The sequence below is a fragment of the Gopherus flavomarginatus genome (assembly GCF_025201925.1).
Source record: "Gopherus flavomarginatus isolate rGopFla2 chromosome 13 unlocalized genomic scaffold, rGopFla2.mat.asm SUPER_13_unloc_6, whole genome shotgun sequence".
NCBI classification, from domain to species: domain Eukaryota; kingdom Metazoa; phylum Chordata; order Testudines; family Testudinidae; genus Gopherus; species Gopherus flavomarginatus.
In genome coordinates this window covers 26730-46857 of record NW_026114614.1, presented here as the reverse complement: position 1 = coordinate 46857, position 20128 = coordinate 26730, and the positions used below count along the sequence as shown (strand labels likewise).

The 20128-nt window shown below is 51.4% G+C and overlaps 1 pseudogene; it reads left to right on the top strand.

The window, feature by feature from the left end:
• Positions 1-4229: 4229 nt before the first annotated feature.
• On the top strand, positions 4230-15249 carry LOC127041868 (rac GTPase-activating protein 1-like; annotated as a pseudogene).
• Positions 15250-20128: the final 4879 nt, after the last annotated feature.

The following is a 20128-nucleotide window of genomic DNA, read 5'->3' as shown; positions in this document are numbered from 1 at the left end:
AGAAGGCATTCCTCAGAATCTAGGATAAAGTCTTTTCGTGACCCAGGTGTCCGGCTGCCGGGACGTCATGGGCCAGTTTCATAACCGCTCGCCGATGACACCAGGGCACGAGGAGTTGGGTCTGGGACTCCCTCGTGTGGAGGTCCCTCTCAACCCGATACAGGCAGTCCTGCCGCAGCTCAAAATGTGGCCACTGTGCCGCCCGATGTGAATTGAGGATGGTCCCATCAACAGCGGCCAGCTGTTCGTATTCCCACTTAAGTGTGGGATCAACCTTTTGATCTCAGCAAAAGTCCGTGGGGGCCAACGGATCCTCCAACTCCCCCGGGGAAGCATCTTCTGGTTCTCCTGCTGGGTTGGTGGGGTCGGGGACTTCCCTCTCATCTTCCTCGGTCTCAGGGGCTTCCCCTTCCAAGGCTGGTGTGACCCGTGGGCTGCCCCCGGTGTGGCAGCGTAAGACTGCTGGGAATTTTGGCCATTCCCAGCCCAGGATCACCGGGTATGCCAGTCACAGAGCGAGTCCCACTACCATCGGTCAAGTGACTCCATCAACGGTCATTTGGGCCCAGGTACTGGGGTAGGGTCGTATTTTCCCGTGGATACACTGCAACTGGTTTTTTCCCCAGGCGGGCATCAGCCGGGGGACCTAGGTGTTGGCAGACCAGCGTCTGCCCTAAGCTCGAATTGAGGAGGGCAACCGTCGGGTACCCCTCAATAGCCACAGGCACTGTGATCTTGGCTGCTTGTGAACGGCGGGCATGAGCTTCCCCCAAGCAGACCTGGACAAAGATGCACTCCAGTCTCTGGCAGTCCCACTGCAGATGCCCATACTCCCCGCAGGAGAAACAGGGTCCGAGGTCTGCCTGTCTCATTGGTGGCTGGGTCCTGGGGGTGTCCCTCGGAGTGCGCCAGTGGCCCCTGTGAGCTGCCGGAGCCAGGGCCCGAGCAGGTTGCCCGAGTGTTGTCACGGTCCAGATCCAGGCCTCAGTCTCCTGGGAGGAAACTCGCAAGTCAGTCCAGGTGGGTGCCCTCTTCCTTTCGGGGTTAGGGTGGTCCTTCCCCATGGGGCGGCTATACTGGCCGGGCTCACCAGAGGTTCGGCTGCGAGGAAGTCCTCCATCAATGTGACAGTGGTGGCCAGTGTCGCGGGCCTATGGCGGAGGACCCAAGCCCTTCCGCGCGGCGGAAGGACATAGGTGAACTGTGCCAGTACCACCTGCTTCATTAGCTCCTCTGACGTTCGATGTTCGGGCTGCATCCACGGCTTGTAGGTTTCTCAGAGCTCCTGGGCCACCATCCGAGGTCGGGCCCTAGGGGTGTAGGCCAGGTTTCTAAACTGCTGTCAGAAAGTCTCTGGACTCACCTCCAGGGTGTCCAGAATTGCGGCCTTTACCTGGCTGTAGTCCTGGGCTGCCTCCACAGACAGGCCTCAATAGACGGTTTGAGCAGTCCCTGTCAAATACAGGGCCAGGATGGAAGCCCATTGGTCCAAGGCCCACCCTGCGATGACGGCCACCTGCTCAAACGTGACGAGAAGGGCCCCGGCAATGACCCCGAAGCCTATCTTCGTCAGCCGGATCTGGGGGGGTGGGCCATGGGGCCCCAGCCGTGCCTCCCAGCTGGGGTTCCCCAGGTCGGGCCAGCACCACTGCAAGCTGCTGGATATATTGCCACTGGAAATCCTGGTGCTGGGTGACCAGGTCCTGAACCAGCTGGTGCTATTGGCTTCCTAGCTGCTCAACGAGCTGCTGTTGCTGTTGGAGCTGGTCGGCCTGCTGCTCCTGTTGCTGCCGCGACTGGGCCACCTGCTGTCGTTCCTGGTTCTCCATCACAAGAGTGAAGAGTTGTGACAGATCCATCTCTCGGGAGGGAGGTTTCTCTCTCCCAGCCCCCTTTTCACCGGCGTCAAGAGACCGCGCCCACATCCTGGGCAGAACTCCTCAGCGAAGGCACCACGTGTAAGGGTCCGGTGTGAGGGCTCGGCCCTCCCGGGCGTGGCTGGGAGCCAGGCTTCCTCGCTCCACAAGTTGGGTGAGCTGTCCTTAGGGCCCTTAGCCTGGTGAAGCAGGAAACAGTCAGGAGCTCAGGCCCTCAGGCCAGGGCTGAGCAAACAAACAGGATAGAAGCCCAGGCCCTTGGGCAGGGCGGGGAAACAAGTGGTTCAGGGCTCAGTCCTTTAGGCGGGGACTGAGCAAACAAAGAGTCTATTACCCGAGGCCCTTGGACAGGGCGAGGCAACAAGCAGTTCAGGGCTCAGTTCTTTAGGCAGAGACTGAGCAAACAAACAGTCTATTAGCCCAGGTCCTTGGGCAGGGCTGGGCAACAAGCAGTTCAGGGCTCAGTCCTTTAGGCAGGGACTGAGCAAACAAAGAGTCTGTTACCCCAGGCCCTTGGACAGGGTGGGGCAACAAGCAGTTCAGGGCTCAGTCCTTTAGACAGAGACTGAGCAAACAAACAGTCTATTAGTCCAGGCCCTTGGGCAGGGCGGGGCAACAAGCAGTTCAGACCTCAGGCCCTTCTCAGGCCAGCAAAAGGGGGAATCTGCCACCCCTGGAAGGGTGACAGGGGGGACGCAGGCCCTCCCACTCCACTGCATCCCAGCCCAGAGCCCTAACAATGGCAGACAGTCTGCTGCTGTTTCAGTGGGGACCCTGACCGCAAAACACTGACATTGGTTTGGGGTCTCCTGGAGCCAGACTAGGGTCAGCTACCCCCGGGCCACTTCCAATCTCCCCCCCGTTGGTAGCTGTGTATCACCCATGTCTTCTGCAGTGTCCCATACCCTGGGCTCCTCAGGATACTGAGAACTGCAGAAGCGGGGCTGTTCCTTGGGATACCAGGTGCTGGGACATTCAGGCAGCTCCTCGGGGAACCAGGCGAGGGGTAGGCCAGGCCGGTCCTCCTCAGGCTAGTGAGGATGGGGAAGGCTCGGCCAGTGCTCCTCAGGGTAACGAGCATGGAGTCTGCTCAGCCAGTCTTCCTCAGGGTAGTGAGCACAAGGCAGACTCAGCCAGTGCTCCTCAGGGTAGTGAGCACAGGGCAGACTCGGCCAGTGCTCCCCAGGATAGTGAGCATGGGGCAGACTCGTCCAGTGCTCCTCAGGGTAGTTAGCGCGGGGCAGACTCGTCCAGTGCTCCTCAGGGTAGCGAGCACGGGGAAGGCTCGGCTCGGCAGGGGCTACGACACCAGAGTCTGTCCTCTCTGGCGGCCAGCGGCCAACTGAGTGCTGGGGCCAGGCCTTTATACTTCCTGTCCCGCCCCTTAACTTCCGGAGGGCGGGAACAGGCGGTGGTGGCTCTGCCCATTTCAGCGTTTATTCTGGCTCAGCCCTCTCGGGCTTGGCTGGGAGAAAGGCCACCTCACTGCAAGCAGATTTCTAAAGAGTTTGAATTTTCCTTGATGAATGAGATTAAAGCATGCCTGTTCACAGTGCCTTATATGTGAACTGCTTTTACCCTTCTAATTGTGGAGGTGGTGTGTTGTGTAGCTTAGATGCCAGGACATACTACTGTGTAATAATCGGCTTGCACTGGGTATTAACATATTAGCCAGAGTTCCCATAAGCATTCCAGCACAAACCTGCATTAGAGAAGTAATTTCTGCACTGCTGAACTAGCAATTTCTGTATTAATCACTGCTGTGATGTAATTGATACTGCCATGGCCAGAATTTTAAAAGATCTTTTCAATAAGAATAGTCATTTAAAAAACAAAGCAAAATCCAGATCTACCCAAAGCTCTCCCAAGAACATTTCTGTTTTATTTTTTATGTCTTTAGCTCTGAAAGTGTATGGATAATGGTGTCCTTTGAAGAGTTATCTTACTCCTAGGCTGGAATTGGAACAATATTGTATACCCTCAAAATAATAAATTGGCAAGAAATCCCTGATTGTCTTGTTGGGGTATGAGGCCCTATAGTATATTGCAACTTACCTGAAGCATTGGAGTGTGTGGAGGGGTTGTGGACGGGAAATGTAGTGCTTCTGTACAAGGTGTCCTGACCATCTTTAGTTCACGGGGACACCTGAAGACTTTTTCTTCCAAGAATAAGATGAGAAACATACAGCTCTATGAAACTGCATTCTTGGGAGACTTTTGTGTTTGGCTGCAAATGTTAAGTCAGAGACTTTTGAGCACAGGTTTGTCTTAGGCTGGCGATGACTCCTGTGTCTGGAGGAGTGGATAGAACTGGACAGATCACTTTAACTCTCTTGATTTCTTGGCAGGAAGATGAAGACTGCAATGCTGAACTTACAGTAGCTTTTTGACCAGCTCATGCATCAGTCAGAATTTCGAAATGAAGGAAATGAATACTGTAAGTCATGTCACAGTTAATTCATGTTTGTTATTCAGTGCAAGAATTGACAACTGCTAGCTCATTTTGACTTCAGCCCTGAGTACTAAAGAGCCCACCGATGATTTTGTAGGTAGTGGTGCTTTTCCAGGTACATAGATTTGGGAGCAAACTTGGTTTATTTGCTCTGACTGGACACTTGAAGTGATCATCTGAACTTGTGGGATGAGTGCGTCATGCTGTAGCGTCCTGATTTTCTTGCACACAGAATTTCATAGTTGAAGTTTCTAAGGTGTAGGGGTGTGCGTGCATGCATGTGTGTGTGCGAAGCTAATTAGTACCAAAGGCGGGGTTGAAAACCTTAGGGGGACCCAACAGTTAGCTTTCTTTGACATGGGCCCAAGGACTGGGACTAACCACTTCCATAAATAGTAGGCTGGCTGCAGGCAAACTTCTGAAATCTCTTGCTGTAACTTTACAGGATGGAACATGTATAAGTAGTGTAAGGCCCTGCCATCAATCAAAACCTAACCACCCCTGTTGACCCCTTAAGCCCCACTCCTTTATCCCAAGTCCCTCCCACTGTCACCGGAAGTCCTGCCCCATGACGGTATTACTTCCGGGGTCAAAGTGGCCACATGACCAGAAGCAAGGTGTGTCATGTGACTCTGTAAGAACTCCTCCCACTGCCCTCTACCAAATAGGATGGGTTTTGCCCTGATAGGAAATTTTGACCAATCATGGCGAGTTCCGGGGTGGCATGACCCATCCAGAAATGGGCCATATGATGCCGCTAAGAACGCCTCCCAAGTCTCTCTGCCAATCAGAGTGCTGCACCATTACCCCATAAGTCCCAGCGCTGGACAGAGGAGGCCATCTCTTACCAAAGACATGTTTTAGAAATCATGAAAAGGCTGCTGAGAAGAAACATGACTCCTTCACCACCTCCATGAGAACTTTGGACTTTGTTTTAGCCCCGAGGGTCTTTGACCATCTGCGGAGAAAGCACTACATCAGTGACAGTTCTGAAAAGGAGGAGGGAGCAACCAAGGGGAGCCCTTTGGCCCAACCATTGATGGATATGCCGGAACCCGAACCCAAAACCCAACTGCTTGTGAGACACCCCAATGAGCATGGTGGCCTCTCTTTGTCCACCCCCTTAGAGGTGTAATGCGATTGCGGCTTGGGGAAGTCACCGGCGGACAAGATGGTTGGAAAAGATGGCGCTCAGGTAAATGAATGATTAAGAAGCAACAGTCAAGGAGGGGAGGGTAATGGGGCTAGGAACCAGAGCTTGTGTAAATTAAAAAGAATCCATGGGTTGCTTACACTGTTTCTTTTCTGAAAATCTCTCAACAGCTCGACGATGCCTTTCTAGACGACCCGGAGGCCCTAGACAGCATTGCATCAAGCAGGAAAGATGAACTGGGCCCACCTTGATTTTCCTCAATGCCGATACAGATTGTTGAAGAGGACTCTGAGGATGATAGCTGTGAGAAGTTTAGGAGGAGGCTTGGCATAGAACTAACTGAGCCGGTGCCACGTCGTGAGCATAAAAAAGTCATGCAAACTATTGTACATGTTGCTGTTTATGCTATCCTTAAACACTGCCTTAGGGAAAAACTTCTGGAAGATTGTGAGGGCTGTGTCATAGATGCACCAGCCCAATGGCCCCATGACTGTGTGACTTGGACTTCAGTGGATATAAACTGCAAGCTCCAGGGCCTGTGTGCTGAGCTGTGTTTGGAAAGCTTATTAAACACCATTATTGCCATAGATTATGCTATGCAATGTCTGTGCCTAACCGAAGAACATGTAGCGCAAGGGGTCACCTTGATAAATGCTGTGCAATTCAGTGGAGACCCTGACCATGTTTTAAAGAAAATAACCAAACCAGAAGATACCTGCTTACAGCATTATATTGACCATCTAGTCCGCACAAAAAGTTACAGAACCCTGCTTAAGAAAAAGACTATTTGTTAGAAATCTAAAAGGATTATGTTAAAAAACGGTGAGGGGACAAACATATGATATGAAGTGTGGTAGCTGTAAATTAAAAAAAAGAAAAGAAAATCCTATTGAAAAGGTCTTTGTGACTATCTGTGTTTCTCTTAGAAGGCCTTTGGCCCTTAAGTGAGCTAGAAGTTTTAATGAAGCATCTTGGTTTGTTTTCAAGGAGCTGAATGTCTTTTAAATAAAAAATAAATAGTTTATGAGGACCTAGCTCTTGTCGGGGTGTGTTTGTAAAAGACACCCATTCGTAGCAAAATGCTGAAATGTATGTTATGGGAGGGGAAAATATCCTAAAAAATGAGCTTACAATAAAACAAACAGGGCTTGTTCAGACATGTGTTTGAGTACAATAGAGTTGACTTATCCTGTTGAACTGAATGGGTTTAACCACACACTCCCCTCACTGGATAGCCATCGTGACTGCGATTACTTACCCTTGTTGTCATAGCATTAAATTTGATGGGGGTGCACCCATAGTAAGGTGTGTGTGTGTGTGTGTGTGTGTGTGTGATGAGTTCTGATTAACAGAAAATGAAATAAAACCTCGGGAATTCACATATGCTATTGGACAGTTGAAATATAACCCCTGGCATTGGCAGAACTGTATCGGACAGTTTAAATATGGCCCTGGAGTTGGTTGAATGCTATGGGTCATTCTTTCTAGAAAACAGTCCCACCCCAAATTTTAAGCATGAAAGAAACATGTTTTAAAAAAAACAAGCCCCAAGACATTAATTGATATCTGCAAAGGGCCCCCACCCCCACTTAGAAATGGATACTGTTTAATACTGTAAGAAGTCCCTACAGAAAAATGTATATTAACTTACAGGAAAAAAAAAAGCCCAGTTGTGCAGACAACTTGGTTCCCCCAGCCCAGTTCACAAATGGTATGCTATGGGGGTCATGGCTAGAGTCCTTAAGGATCTATTACTTCAGAGCTGTGGTGATTAAATTAGCCTGCTAGCTGCTATGTTGAAACAATGGGCTAAGATGGTATAAAAACCTCAGATATACTGGAGACTGTCGTTTTCAATAGAAACTTTCTTGAATGGCAGCTGCTGCTGCTGAACTGCAAGAGATGGTATGTTCCCTGTTTCTAATTCTGAAAATATATATTATATATTGCCACTCTTTGCCCAGGCTGTCTTAGTAAAATAGTGGTGCCTATCTTCATTGCAGTGTGATCTGCTTAGCATGGAACCAGTAACTTTAAGCTGCAGTTTACCACCAGGCCAAGGTAAAAAACATTTAAACGATAGTTGTGCTTAATACTATTTTAAAAAAAATGGACCCCTCACCCTCTCCGGCACCCCAACGCCCTGCCCCAGCCCAGTGAAAGTGAGTGAGGGTGGGGGAGGGAGGGAGAGAGGGGGAGATGGAGTGAGCGGGGCAGGGTCTTGGGGAAGGGTCGAGCCTCAGGGAAGGGGCAGAGTAGGTCCTGGATTGCTCTTAGATTCAGAAAGTGATCTTGGACATAAAAAGGTTGTAGATCACTGAGCTAGCCTCTAGGCTTTTCTGCAGATTTTTTCTCTTCAGCTGATTTGCCAACAGGTCAGCCAATCTGTTATCTTTACTTGAAGGCAATCATTAATGGAAGGTTTCTTCCAACATAAAGGGACAGATGCTGTATTTCTTCTGCTTCCATTCTTCACTGTTGTTAAGACTAAGCATCCTCTTCCCAGAGTTTATCCAGTTGGCAAAGAAATTTGAAGAGTTCCAAAAGAAGTGGCAGAAGGCAGATCATGAGCTGGCCAGGTACAAGGATCTTCTGATGAAAGCAGAAACTGAGCGTAGTGCACTGGATGTGAAACTGAAATATGCTCGCAGTCAGGTGGATGTGGAGATCAAGCAAAGACAGCCAGCTGAAGCAGACTGTGAGAAGCTGGTGGGTATCATGTTACCTGTGATGTGACTCCTGTATGGAACAGGCTTTGCTTTAATTCCTTACAGATTCACCTAAATGAGTGTTTCCATGCTGTAGAGAAGTCCACTCAGATAAGGATTTGGAAAGTTACAAAAAGGTCTTCTATGTACCTAAATATGTTGGCACAAAAATATTAATTACTGTAGTATAGTTAATAGCTATACATGCCTCCCACAGTACCATCACCTTCAAATATAACAAAATGGAAGACTCCACTGATTTTAATGACACTGGGCAATAGGAAATGGCACATGAGGCACCTTCATCTTATTACAATATTAGGAATGTTCAGTGACTGCTTGAGTTCATGGATTTGCAGAGAACCACATGACTTTTTGCTTCACTCCAGCCTTGTGAGACATCCACAAATTCCAGGAAATTCCATTGGAAATCTTGTGACTTTCTATGAGGCCGTTTGCTGCAGTGACTCTCCACCTCTTTAGGGTTTAGTAACTACAGACATTTATAACCATGCAGGTAGGAATTGAAGCATATTGGCAAGACTAGTATGGAGTTTAATTCACGCTAATGTATTGTTTGGAAGATTCCATATGGGCTTCCTCAGCAGACTGGAATTGTTTGACACTATGCAATCCTTTTGTGCATTTCTCAGCTGTCTAAAAAGGATTTATGTAAGACAATGACTGGCACCTAATACGACATCAATAAATTGTTTTCTACTGCAAGGGAGTATAGCCTTCATTTGAATAGTGATTTAATTCAGAAGAATCTCACTCCTGCTACTTTAAATTGAGATTGTTACCTGTTGGAAGCTGGGATACCAGTTTCTGCTTTATGGGCTTTGTCACGGAGTGTGGGGGAGTCCGGCCCTGCACCCCTCTTCCTGGGACCCACAGTGACTCTCAGCCAGCCAGTAAAACAGAAGGTTTATTGGACAACAGGAACACAGGTTACAGCAGAGCTTGCAGGCACAGTCAGGACCCCTCCACCGAGTCCTTCTGGGCTTTCAGGGTGCTTGGATCCTAGCTAGGATACCCTGAATTCCGCCCACACAGCCCCAAGCCCAAACTCAAACTGCTTCCCTCCTGCCACTCCCTTCCTTTGTTCCCCTTCCCGGGCAAAGGTGTTTGACCTTTCCCCTCCCTTACCTAGCTCAGGTTACAGGCTCTGGCATCGTCCATCCCCTAAAGTCCTCCCCTGCTCTCCCACTCCCCACACAGACAGTCCCTACTGCATCACATCTCTCCCCCCTTCGAGACTGAACTGAGCGGGGTCACTCTGCCCAGTGACCTGGGGAAGTTCAGGGTCCCCTCTCCGGGACAACGCATCCGCTGTCAGGTTGGCACTTCCCTTCACATGGACCACGTCCATGTCATAGTCCTGCAGGAGCAGGCTCCACCTCAGGAGCTTGGCGTTGGCTCCTTTCATCTGGTGCAGCCAGGTCAGGGGAGAGTGGTCGGTGTACACGGTGAAGTGTCGCCCAAAGAGATATGGCTCTAGCTTCTTAAGGGCCCACACCATGGCCAGGCATTCCTTCTCGATGGCCGCGTAGCTTTGTTCCCGGGGTAGCAGCTTCTTACTCAGGTACACGATGGGGTGTCTCTCCCCCTTTTCATCCTCCTGCATTAACACTGCCCCCAGTCCCGTATCTGAGGCATCAGTGAACACCATAAAGGGTTTGTCAAAATTTGGGTTTGCTAGAACTGGGCCACTAACCAGAGCCTCCTTCAGCGCCCGGAAAGCCTCCTGGCACTGCTCAGTCCAGATCACCTTGTCTGGCTTCCCCTTTTTGCATAGTTCAGTGATGGGGCCGGCTATGGCACTAAAGTGGGGCACGAACCTTCGATAGTACCCCGCCATCCCAATAAAGGCCTGGACCTGCTTTTTGGTTTGGGGAGCAGGCCAGTCTCTGATCACCTCCACCTTGGCTGGTTCCGGCTTCAGGCAGCCGCTCCCCACCCGATGGCCCAGGTAAGATACTTCAGCCATCCCCACCTTGCACTTCTCAGCCTTTACTGTTAACCCAGCCTTTCGGAGTCGGTCTAGGACTTGTTTAACCTGGGACATGTGGTCCTCCCAGGTCTGGCTGAAGACGCAGATGTCATCAATATACGCCACGGCAAAACTCTCCATCCCCCTCAGTAGCTGATCCACCAGGCGCTGGAAGGTGGCCGGCGCTCCCTTGAGGCCGAAGGGCAGGGTCAGAAACTCATAGAGCCCCAGAGGGGTGATAAAGGCCGATTTCAGCCTGGCATCTGCGTCCAGCGGCACTTGCCAGTAGCCTTTGGTAAGATCCATAGTGGTGAGGTACCGAGCACCTCCCAGCTTGTCTAGGAGCTCGTCAGGCCTGGGCATAGGGTAGGCATCCGATACGGTGATGGCATTGAGCTTTCGATAGTCCACACAGAACCGGATTGACCCATCCTTCTTGGGGACTAGCACCACTGGCGAGGCCCAAGGGCTGGAAGACGGCTGGATCACCCCCAAAGCCAGCATGTCCCTGACCTCTCTTTCAAGATCCTGGGCAGTTTTACCAGTGACCCGAAAAGGGGAGCATCTTATAGGGGGGTGTGACCCGGTCTGCACCCGGTGGACAGTCAAATTAGTGCGTCCAGGCTGGTTGGAAAACAGCTGTCTGTACAGATGCAGCACCCCTCTGATCTCAGCGTGCTGGCCCGGGGTCAGTTGCTCAGAGAGGGGAATCGCCTCCAGGGGGGAACCAGCTTTTGTCCCAGGGAATAGATCCACTAAGGGGTCATCTCCCTGCCCCTCCCAATGTCCACACACGGCCAACACCACATTCCCCCTGTCATAGTATGGTTTCATCATGTTCACATGGTACACCCGACGGTGATGTGCCCGGTTTGACAGCTCCACCACATAGTTTACCTCATTCAGTTGCTTGATAACCTTGAAGGGCCCTTCCCAGGCGGCCTGGAGTTTGTTTCTCCTCACGGGGATGAGAACCATCACCTGATCCCCGGTGGCGAAGGTACGGGCTCGTGCTGTGCGGTCATACCAGACCTTCTGCCTCCTCTGGGCTCGGGCCAGATTCTCCCTGGCCAGGCCCATGAGCTCGGCCAGTCTTTCCCGGAAGGTCAGGACATACTCCACCACTGACTCTCCCTCGGGAGCGGCCTTCCCCTCCCATTCGTCCCTCATCAGGTCTAGGGGCCCCCTCACCCGCCTTCCATACAACAGTTCAAAAGGTGAAAACCCGGTAGATTCCTGGGGTACCTCCCTGTACGCAAACAGCAGGTGAGGTAAGTACTTGTCCCAATCTTGCGGATGCTGGTTCATAAATGTTTTTAGCATCATCTTCAGCGTCCCGTTGAACCTTTCTACCAGCCCGTTGGACTGGGGGTGATACGCTGAGGCCCAGTTGTGCTGGACCCCACATTTCTGCCATAAGGACCGGAGCAGGGCCGACATGAAGTTGGACCCCTGGTCCGTTAAGACCTCCTTGGGGAACCCCACCCGGCTGAAAATTGTCAGCAGCGCATCTGCCACTGTGTCTGCTTCGATAGAGGACAAGGCCACCGCCTCGGGGTAGCGAGTGGCAAAATCCACCACCACCAGGATGTATTTCTTCCCTGACCGGGTCGTCTTGCTGAGAGGTCCCACTATGTCCATGGCCACCTTCTGGAAAGGTTCTTCTATGATGGGTAAAGGCCTCAAAGCCGCTTTCCCCTTGTCCCGGGCCTTCCCCACCCTCTGGCAGGGGTCACAGGATTGGCAGTATTGTCGGACATGGGTAAAGACCCCAGGCCAGTAAAAGTTCTGTAGCAGCCTCTGCCTGGTGCGCCGGATTCCCTGGTGCCCTGCGAGAGGGATGTCATGGGCCAGGTACAACAGCTTGTGACGGAACTTCTGGGGAACCACCAGCTGCCTCCTGATCCCCCATGACTCTACTTCCCCTGGGGGAGCCCATTCTCGGTACAGGAACCCCTTCTCCCACAGGAACCTCTCCTTGCAACCTCTCCTCATGGTCTGTACCGCACTAAGGTCAGCCCGGTCCCTGTGCTTCCGCAAGGAGGGATCTTTCTGCAACTCGGCCTGGAACTCAGCAGCTGGGACAGGAATGGGGACCGGCTCTCTCTTGCTGGCTGGGTCTGAGGCCGCAGCCTCTCTGCACCGTGCCCCTGGGCGTTCCCCGCTCCCTGAGTTAGGGTCCTGCACCTCAGGTCGAGTACCTTCCCCGTTGTCGGGGAGCAGTGCCATTTGCTGACTCTGACTACGAGTCACGACCAGGGCACTCTGGGTGTTACTAGGCCAGTCCTCAAGGTCCCCTCCCATTAACACGTCAGTGGGCAAATATTGGTGTACCCCCACATCCTTGGGGCCCTCCTTGGCCCCCCATTTCAGGTGTACCCTTGCCACGGGTACCTTGAATGGGGTCCCGCCCACGCCCATCAGGGTCAGGTAGGTGTCGGGCACCATCCGATCTGAGGCCACCACCTCGGGCCGGGCCAGCGTCACCTCTGCGCCCGTGTCCCAGTACCCAGTGACCTTCCTCCCATCCACTTCCAGGGAAACAATGCACTCCTTCCGGAGGGGCAGCCCCGCGCCCACCCGGTAAACCAAAAACCCGGAACCGGGAGCATCCACAGGTGGTATGTTGCCAACCCCCCTTTCCTGGGAATGTAGCCCCTCCTCCGATTGGGTTTTTACCCAGTCCACCCTCTGCGGGTTGGGTCTGCTTGGTCTGTCCCTGAGCTTGGGGCACTGGGCCCGTATGTGACCTCGTTGGCCACAGCGATAGCAGCCCATATCTCGTGGGTCCCCTTGAGTGGGTCGGAGGGACCTGCCGCTGGATGTTCCCCTTTTGGGGGGGTTCTCCATAGGCCCCTTTTGGGAGGTCCCATGATGACTCTCTCTCTGCGTTGAGGCAGGCCTGCTCCTTCGAGACTCCTCCCTGCCATCCCCTGCCCGACTGTCCACAAATTGGTCAGCCAGCTGGCCTGCGTGCTGCGGGTTCTCCGGCTTCTGGTCCATCAACCACAGCCTCAGGTCGGACGGGCACTGCTCGTACAGGTGCTCCAGTATGAATAGGTCAAGCAGGTCCTCTTTAGTTTGGGCCCCAGCTGTCCACTTGCGAGCATACCCCTGCGCCCGGTTGACCAGTTGTAGGTATGTGACCTCACGGGTTTTACGCTGGCTCCGGAACTTTTTCCGGTACATCTCAGGAGTCAGCCCAAACTCGCGGAACAGGGCCTGTTTGAACCGTTCGTAGTCCCCTGCCTCCGCCCCTTTCAGTCGGCTGTACACCTCCACGGCTGTGGAGTCCAGCAAGGGGGTGAGAACTGCGATCCTGTCTGCAGGGTCAACCCTGTGCAGCTCACAGGCATTCTCAAAGGCCGTCAGGAAGGTATCTATGTCCTCCCCCTCCTTACGCCGGGGCAGCAAGTGCTTATCAAAGCTCTTTGTAGGCTTGGGTCCCCCCTCACTCACCGCAGCTGGAGCCTCACTGCTCCTCAGCCGGGCCAGGTCCAGCTCATGTTTACGCTGTTTCTCCTTCTCCTCCCACTCACGCTGGCGCTGGTTCTCCTCATGTTTACGCTGGTTCTCCTCATGTTTACGCTGGTTCTCCTCATGTTTACGCTGGTTCTCCTCATGTTCACGCTGTTTCGCCTTCTCCTCCAGCTCTCGCCTCTTTAACTCGAGCTCCTCCCGTCTCAGCTCCCTTTCATATTCCAGCCGCATCCGCTCCACGGATGCCGAGCGTTGCCGGGAGGATCCCCTGCTGGGGGGTGGGCTTCGCCGGGCAGATCCCCTGCTGGCCGGGGGTGTCACGGTGCCCTCGGTATACACTGGGCTCCTTCCCGCCCTTCCTCTACGCCTAGGAAGGGGGGGTCTCGGGAAGCCCTCGTCCGCCGGCTGACCACTCCCAGCGGGGACAGACACTGGTGCCTGCGCTGCATCTGCTCGGCTGCTTCCCTCAGAGACAGGGCTCCGTTCATTCATGCGGTCTCCCTGCTCCAGCTGTGCAATCAGCTGGTCCTTGCTGAGCCTCCCTGGGTGCAGCCCCCTCTGCTTGCACAGCTCCACCAGGTCACACTTGCGCCGCTTGGCATACATCTTCCTGCTGACCACTCACAGGCCGGGGTGCTCGCCGCTCCCCACGGTTTCCAGGGGGACCCCTAGTGCACCAGCCCTTCTTGAGGTCACCACCTCTCTGCCAGGGTCGAGCTGCAGACTCCTCCGCCCCTGGGACCGCTCGCTGCAATCCCCCGGGGGACCCTGTTACTGCAAAGTCCTTCTCACTGGGCACACACTCCCAGGGGTTAACCACCCCTTCGTTTTACTGCTCCCCAGTCACTTACTGCAGGAAGCGCCGTCCACGGGGTGCAGTATCTCCCGCCGCTGCCACCAGTTGTCACGGAGTGTGGGGGAGTCCGGCCCTGCACCCCTCTTCCTGGGACCCACAGTGACTCTCAGCCAGCCAGTAAAACAGAAGGTTTATTGGACAACAGGAACACAGGTTACAGCAGAGCTTGCAGGCACAGTCAGGACCCCTCCACCGAGTCCTTCTGGGCTTTCAGGGTGCTTGGATCCTAGCTAGGATACCCTGAATTCCGCCCACACAGCCCCAAGCCCAAACTCAAACTGCTTCCCTCCTGCCACTCCCTTCCTTTGTTCCCCTTCCCGGGCAAAGGTGTTTGACCTTTCCCCTCCCTTACCTAGCTCAGGTTACAGGCTCTGGCATCGTCCATCCCCTAAAGTCCTCCCCTGCTCTCCCACTCCCCACACAGACAGTCCCTACTGCATCACAGGCTTTTAATATGCTGTTGGAGTAGCAAACTTCCTCAAAGCCTACCTGCATTAGCTGTATTAAATGTCTTATGATCTGCCTGTCTCCCATCAATCTGCAGTGAAGCTTTCTTTCCTAGCTACTACTGATGTTTTCCGCTTTACAAGAGCGGCAGATCCAACTGATTCGAGAGCTACTGATGTGTGATGCATCTGGCAGTATTCAGCTAAGTGAAGAACAGAAATCTGCCCTGGCCTTCCTTGACAGGCCTCAACTTTCCACTGGGGGTTCTGGGAACAGAAGATAGGGAAGGTAGCATACTGACCATAAGGGAAACAACTGATTAGCACAAATATGTAAACTCTTGGCTATCTAGTCCCTAGATTTACAGTAATCTTAGACTATGGCAGGGGTTTTTGACTTTTCCTTTGCAATACCCCAAATACCCATCCCATACCCACCCCAGGGGTAGTCATGTTTCGGGGAATAACTCAGGGCAACAATTTCCCATCTAAATAAGGACAAATTGCTGCAGATAAAAAGGTTGGGGAAATCTGCCACATTGGAGAGATTGTAAATTGACACTTGAGAAGTATGGAGAGATCAGGGCAAAATCAGAGATTAGAGAGCTGATCATTCGGGGGGAATCTCCCTGGATTTCATAGGCATGTATGATAATGAGAGAAAAGGGGAAAAACTTGAGACACTTTGAATATGGGAGGAAGTGGCACAAACAGGAAAGGATGCAGTGAACTCACCTCCCCCAAGGCCAGGGGCGGCAGATTTGTATAATTTTTGGTGATGCCCAAGTGGATCCATCCTATCCATAGGATAGACCGGGGCAACTGCCCCAGGCCCTCTGCTTTGGGGAGCCCCGTGCTTCAGGGGGACATGGGATCCAGGGTGGCCTGAGGGATTAGCAGAGTGCCTGGTGCCGAGAGCAGCGAGCAACCCTGCTCCACCCTGCCTCTTCCCACTTGCCCCCACTCCACCTCTTCCCTGAAGCCCCTGCCTCTGAGCAATGCCGAGAGCTGGTGAGGGGGAGCAGAGTGGGCTGGGGTCAGGTTGTTTGTTGCTGCCAGCGCCAGACCCCCTCGCTAACTCCCCAGGCTGCCCTGGACCCTGTGATCCCCTGAAGCACAAGGCAGGGGTAGGCACCACTATGTCCTGTGACAAACACTTGACAAAATTACTGGATTTAGTGATGGACAATGAGGGCAGGTGGGTATTATGTCATTCAATCATTCAACCCATAAAATAGCACACATTTTGCCACACTGAAAAAAAACCAAAACAAAACCAGTAAACTAGCTAATAATAATAACAATAAATTCAACTCATGTCACTAATGAAAAATGTGTATATACTGTATATGAGATTATATGAGAAATGAAAATGAGCTTGCTTTGGGATTTTACAAGGCACTTATATTATTTAAACACATTTGGTACTTTGAGCAATGATAACACTTCTTGCAAATCACATAACTAGGGAACCCAGGGTCCCCTTCCCTCATCCCATTGCCAGCACCCAGGGGTTATTGCTGGCTGCCCTAGGGCTGCAGAAAACCCTATGGGCAAAACATATTAAAAGAAGAAGATCAACTTATAAAGAGGGCTGAAGGGGACTCCCATAGTGCATTAATTAACACTTAATAAATACATCAAAATTAAATACATTACAGAGCTAAGAACCTGTCATGACAGACTTTACTTCATGAGAAACTCCAGAGAAAGAAAACCCAGAGGGAGTAATGGGAGTGGGAATCCTAGGGAGACCAAAGGGACTGGTAGAGGGAGTAGACAGACAACAAGGGTAGAGGCAGAGTCACTGCAGTGCTGACTCAATCTTCTGCCTCTCCCCAGTGGGTGGAAACACTGATCACTATTGCTGTAGGAGGGAGCAGTGGAGTGGAATGCCCAGAAGAATGAATGACTTGAGGACAATTTCCGGAGGGACCCTTATCCTTGCAGAGCTTTTTTGACTTAAACATTTACATTTCTACACGGGGCGGTTTGGCCCACAGAACTAAAAATCTGCACATCTTCCATGTGTTTTTGAACCAATGGGAAAAAACAGGCACAATTCAAGTGACTTTTAAAATTGCCTATGAAACAGAGTTAACAAAATAAATGAGCTTATGAACAACCAGAACATATACTTCTCAAGTGAAAAAAAATATAAATGGACTTCTTGGCAAAGAACTTGTAAGTTTTCTTACAGGAAAAGCCACAAACTGACTGGAAAGGAAGAGTAGACTGAATTACTCGCCTCAGTGAAATTAATTACCCAGAGAATTGTTGGGCCTGTGATGATGATGGCCAGGGCTTGCTCCCCTGTGGCTCCCACTCCCCGTGCTGTGGAGGTACGGCCAGGCAGGTCTGCATCTGCAAGCAGGGACCCTGCCTCAGGTGCAGCTCCCATTGGCTGCGCTGGCCAATAGACTGAGACCTTCCCGGCCAATGGGCTGGGTGGGAGGCAAAGGGGGAGATTGTAGGGAGCTCTGGAGCAGTGGAGGCAGTGGGGGAGGGGGTTGTCTGGCACAAAGGGGGAGCTCTCGGGAGGGGGTGACAGGGGCCATTGGGGGTCTCTTGGTGGGGCAGAAGGTGTGTGGGTCTCTGTGGGATGGGAGGGAGTGATGGAAGGAGCCAGCTGCAGCCCGGGTCTGCTCTGTGGGGGGGGGTGGGGAGTGTTTCTGTAGCCCCCTCAGGAAGCCCTCTCTGTCCTGTGTATTTTATGCCAGCCCCAGGGTGTCCATCCCTGCTCCTTTCCCCCACCCCTGGTTCACTGGCTGTGACAGTGTCTGTCTGACAGGGACAGACTCCTGGGTCTCTCTCTGCCTGCGGCTCCCTCCCACTCCCTGCTGTGGAGCTGCGGCCAGGCAGCTCTGGCTTCTGCCCCTGCTGTTCCCATTGCCAATGGGCTGGGAGCCAGCTCAGCGCTGAGCTGCCCAGGCTGTTTCCCTAAGTCCCTGTGCGGGGGAAGCAGCAAGTTCCTACCACAGGAGTATCATGAGAGGCCCACTTGTCACAGGAGAGACTGGGGCATGATTTCCTGCTGGGAAAGCTGTGATTTTGACCCTAAGGGTATGTATACAATACAATTAAAATGTGTGACTGGCCCAGGCCAGCTGAATTGGAGTTGCAGGGCTTGTCTGGAATGAGGCTGAACAGCTGGAATATTTAAATTAATGGTATTCTCTTACTGTTTAACAATGTGATTAAAAATGTGCTTAATCATCTTTTTTTAAATTTCACAATTAAGTATGCTTAATTTTTTTTCATTGCTTCACAGCCCTAGTTTTTAATATCAGAATAGTGAACTCAAGCTAACTAGCTCCGTGGAAAATCCTAATGGAGTCAAGGTCCAGATAAATTTAACCTTCATGTACCCAGTTTAAGTCACTCCTAGTTCCCCCACCTGCGGCTCATGGATATTCCTATAGGAAGGACACACACCTCCATGACATAGCACAAAGGAGTTGATGAAAAAGAGTGTGGTACTCCTCCCAAATAAAGGTGATCTGCAAAAGGAAAAAGTAGACAACTCAGGTGGGGGAGCTGAGAGACCATGGTAACACAAATGCTGCCTTAAAGTACAGTATGTGGGAATTAGAAAAGGAAAACAAATATTTTCTGAGCCCTAGACAAGGTTTTTATGTCTTTAATGGCCCTTGCAGCTTCTCCAATGACAAATAAGGGCTGAGTGCTGACAGAAGAATTTCCCACACTCTCAACATCCAGAGGGTTTCTCCCTTGTGTGGATGCTCTGATGTCCAAAAAGGTGTGAGGGCCTACTGACCTTTTCCCCACACTCAACACACGTGCTATTTCTCTCTCCCATGGGGATTCTCTGCTGGGCTGTGGTTTCCTTGGGAGGTTTGTGAGTTCCCTGATAATAAACAGATTGACCAACTTTTGGTGTTGGCTGGTTTCCCTGCCACCTCTCTAGAATGTGCTGACTCTCATGGGTTTTTCCCTGATCACAACTCCTGGACACACCTACTTTTCATCTTTGCAATAGTGTGCCATGTGCTTCCACTTCCTCCTCATCTTCCTCCTGAGGATTCTGCTCCATGGTCTCACTCCCTAGCCCAGCACCTGCTGGGACAGAGAAAGAAAAACATCAGGAACAGAAAAGGGGAGAACAAACTGGAAGCACATGTGGAGATTCCCACCCACATACTCAGGGAGAAGGGAGTGCACAGAGGGAGTGAAGAGGAAGTAGGGCTGTCAAAGAATTGCACTTAAGTCAAGTGATTAATCATGCCTTTTTTTTCAATCTAGTTAATTTGTTTTGGGTTAATGGCAGTTTTAATCCCATGGTTAAACAATAATAGAACAGCCAATTGATTATAAATATTTTTGGATGTTTTTCTACCTTTTCAAATATATTGACTTCAATTACAATACAGAATACAAGGTGTATAGTGTTCACTTAATATTATTTGCATTATATTTGAACTGTAATGAAGATCAATAAAAGAAATAGTATTTTTCAATTCATACAAGTACTGTAGTACAAGTTCTTTATCATACAAGTGCAACTTACAAACTTAGAATGATTTGTGTTTAGTTTACCTACCTGCACTCAAAACCAAAATAATGTAAAACCTTAGACCCTACAAGTCCACTCAGTGCTACTTCTTGTTCAGCCAACCACTAAGATAAACAAGTTTGTTTCATTTATAGGAAATGTCTTATTTGCAATGTCACCTGACATTGGAAATAGGCATTCTCAGGGCAGTGTTGTAACTGGTGTTGCAAGGTGTGTCAGGTTGTCGCACCTAGGGTGCAGAATGGTAGCCATGGGAATCACTTTGCCCCCATAACCATTAAGCTGGGCTGGTCTCGCTTACACTGCTCTGCTGGTGATTCAGCCGCTCTCCGGGCCCTGTCATCACCCAACATGACAGCAGGTGGCGCCACACATGCGACTGAGCTACCTCAAGGCTCTCCCAGAACTTCACTCCTCTGATGGGTGGAAACCTTTGTCTAATTTCAGCCTAAATGTGTTGATGACCAGTTTCTATGCTTTTGTTCTTGTGTCAGCATTGGCCTTTAGCTTAAATAACTCCTCTCCCTCCCTGGAATATATCCCTCTAACCATGTATTTATAGAGAGCCATCATATCTCCCCGACCCTTCATTTGGCTAGGCTAAACAGGAGAAGAGACTCAAAGAGCTT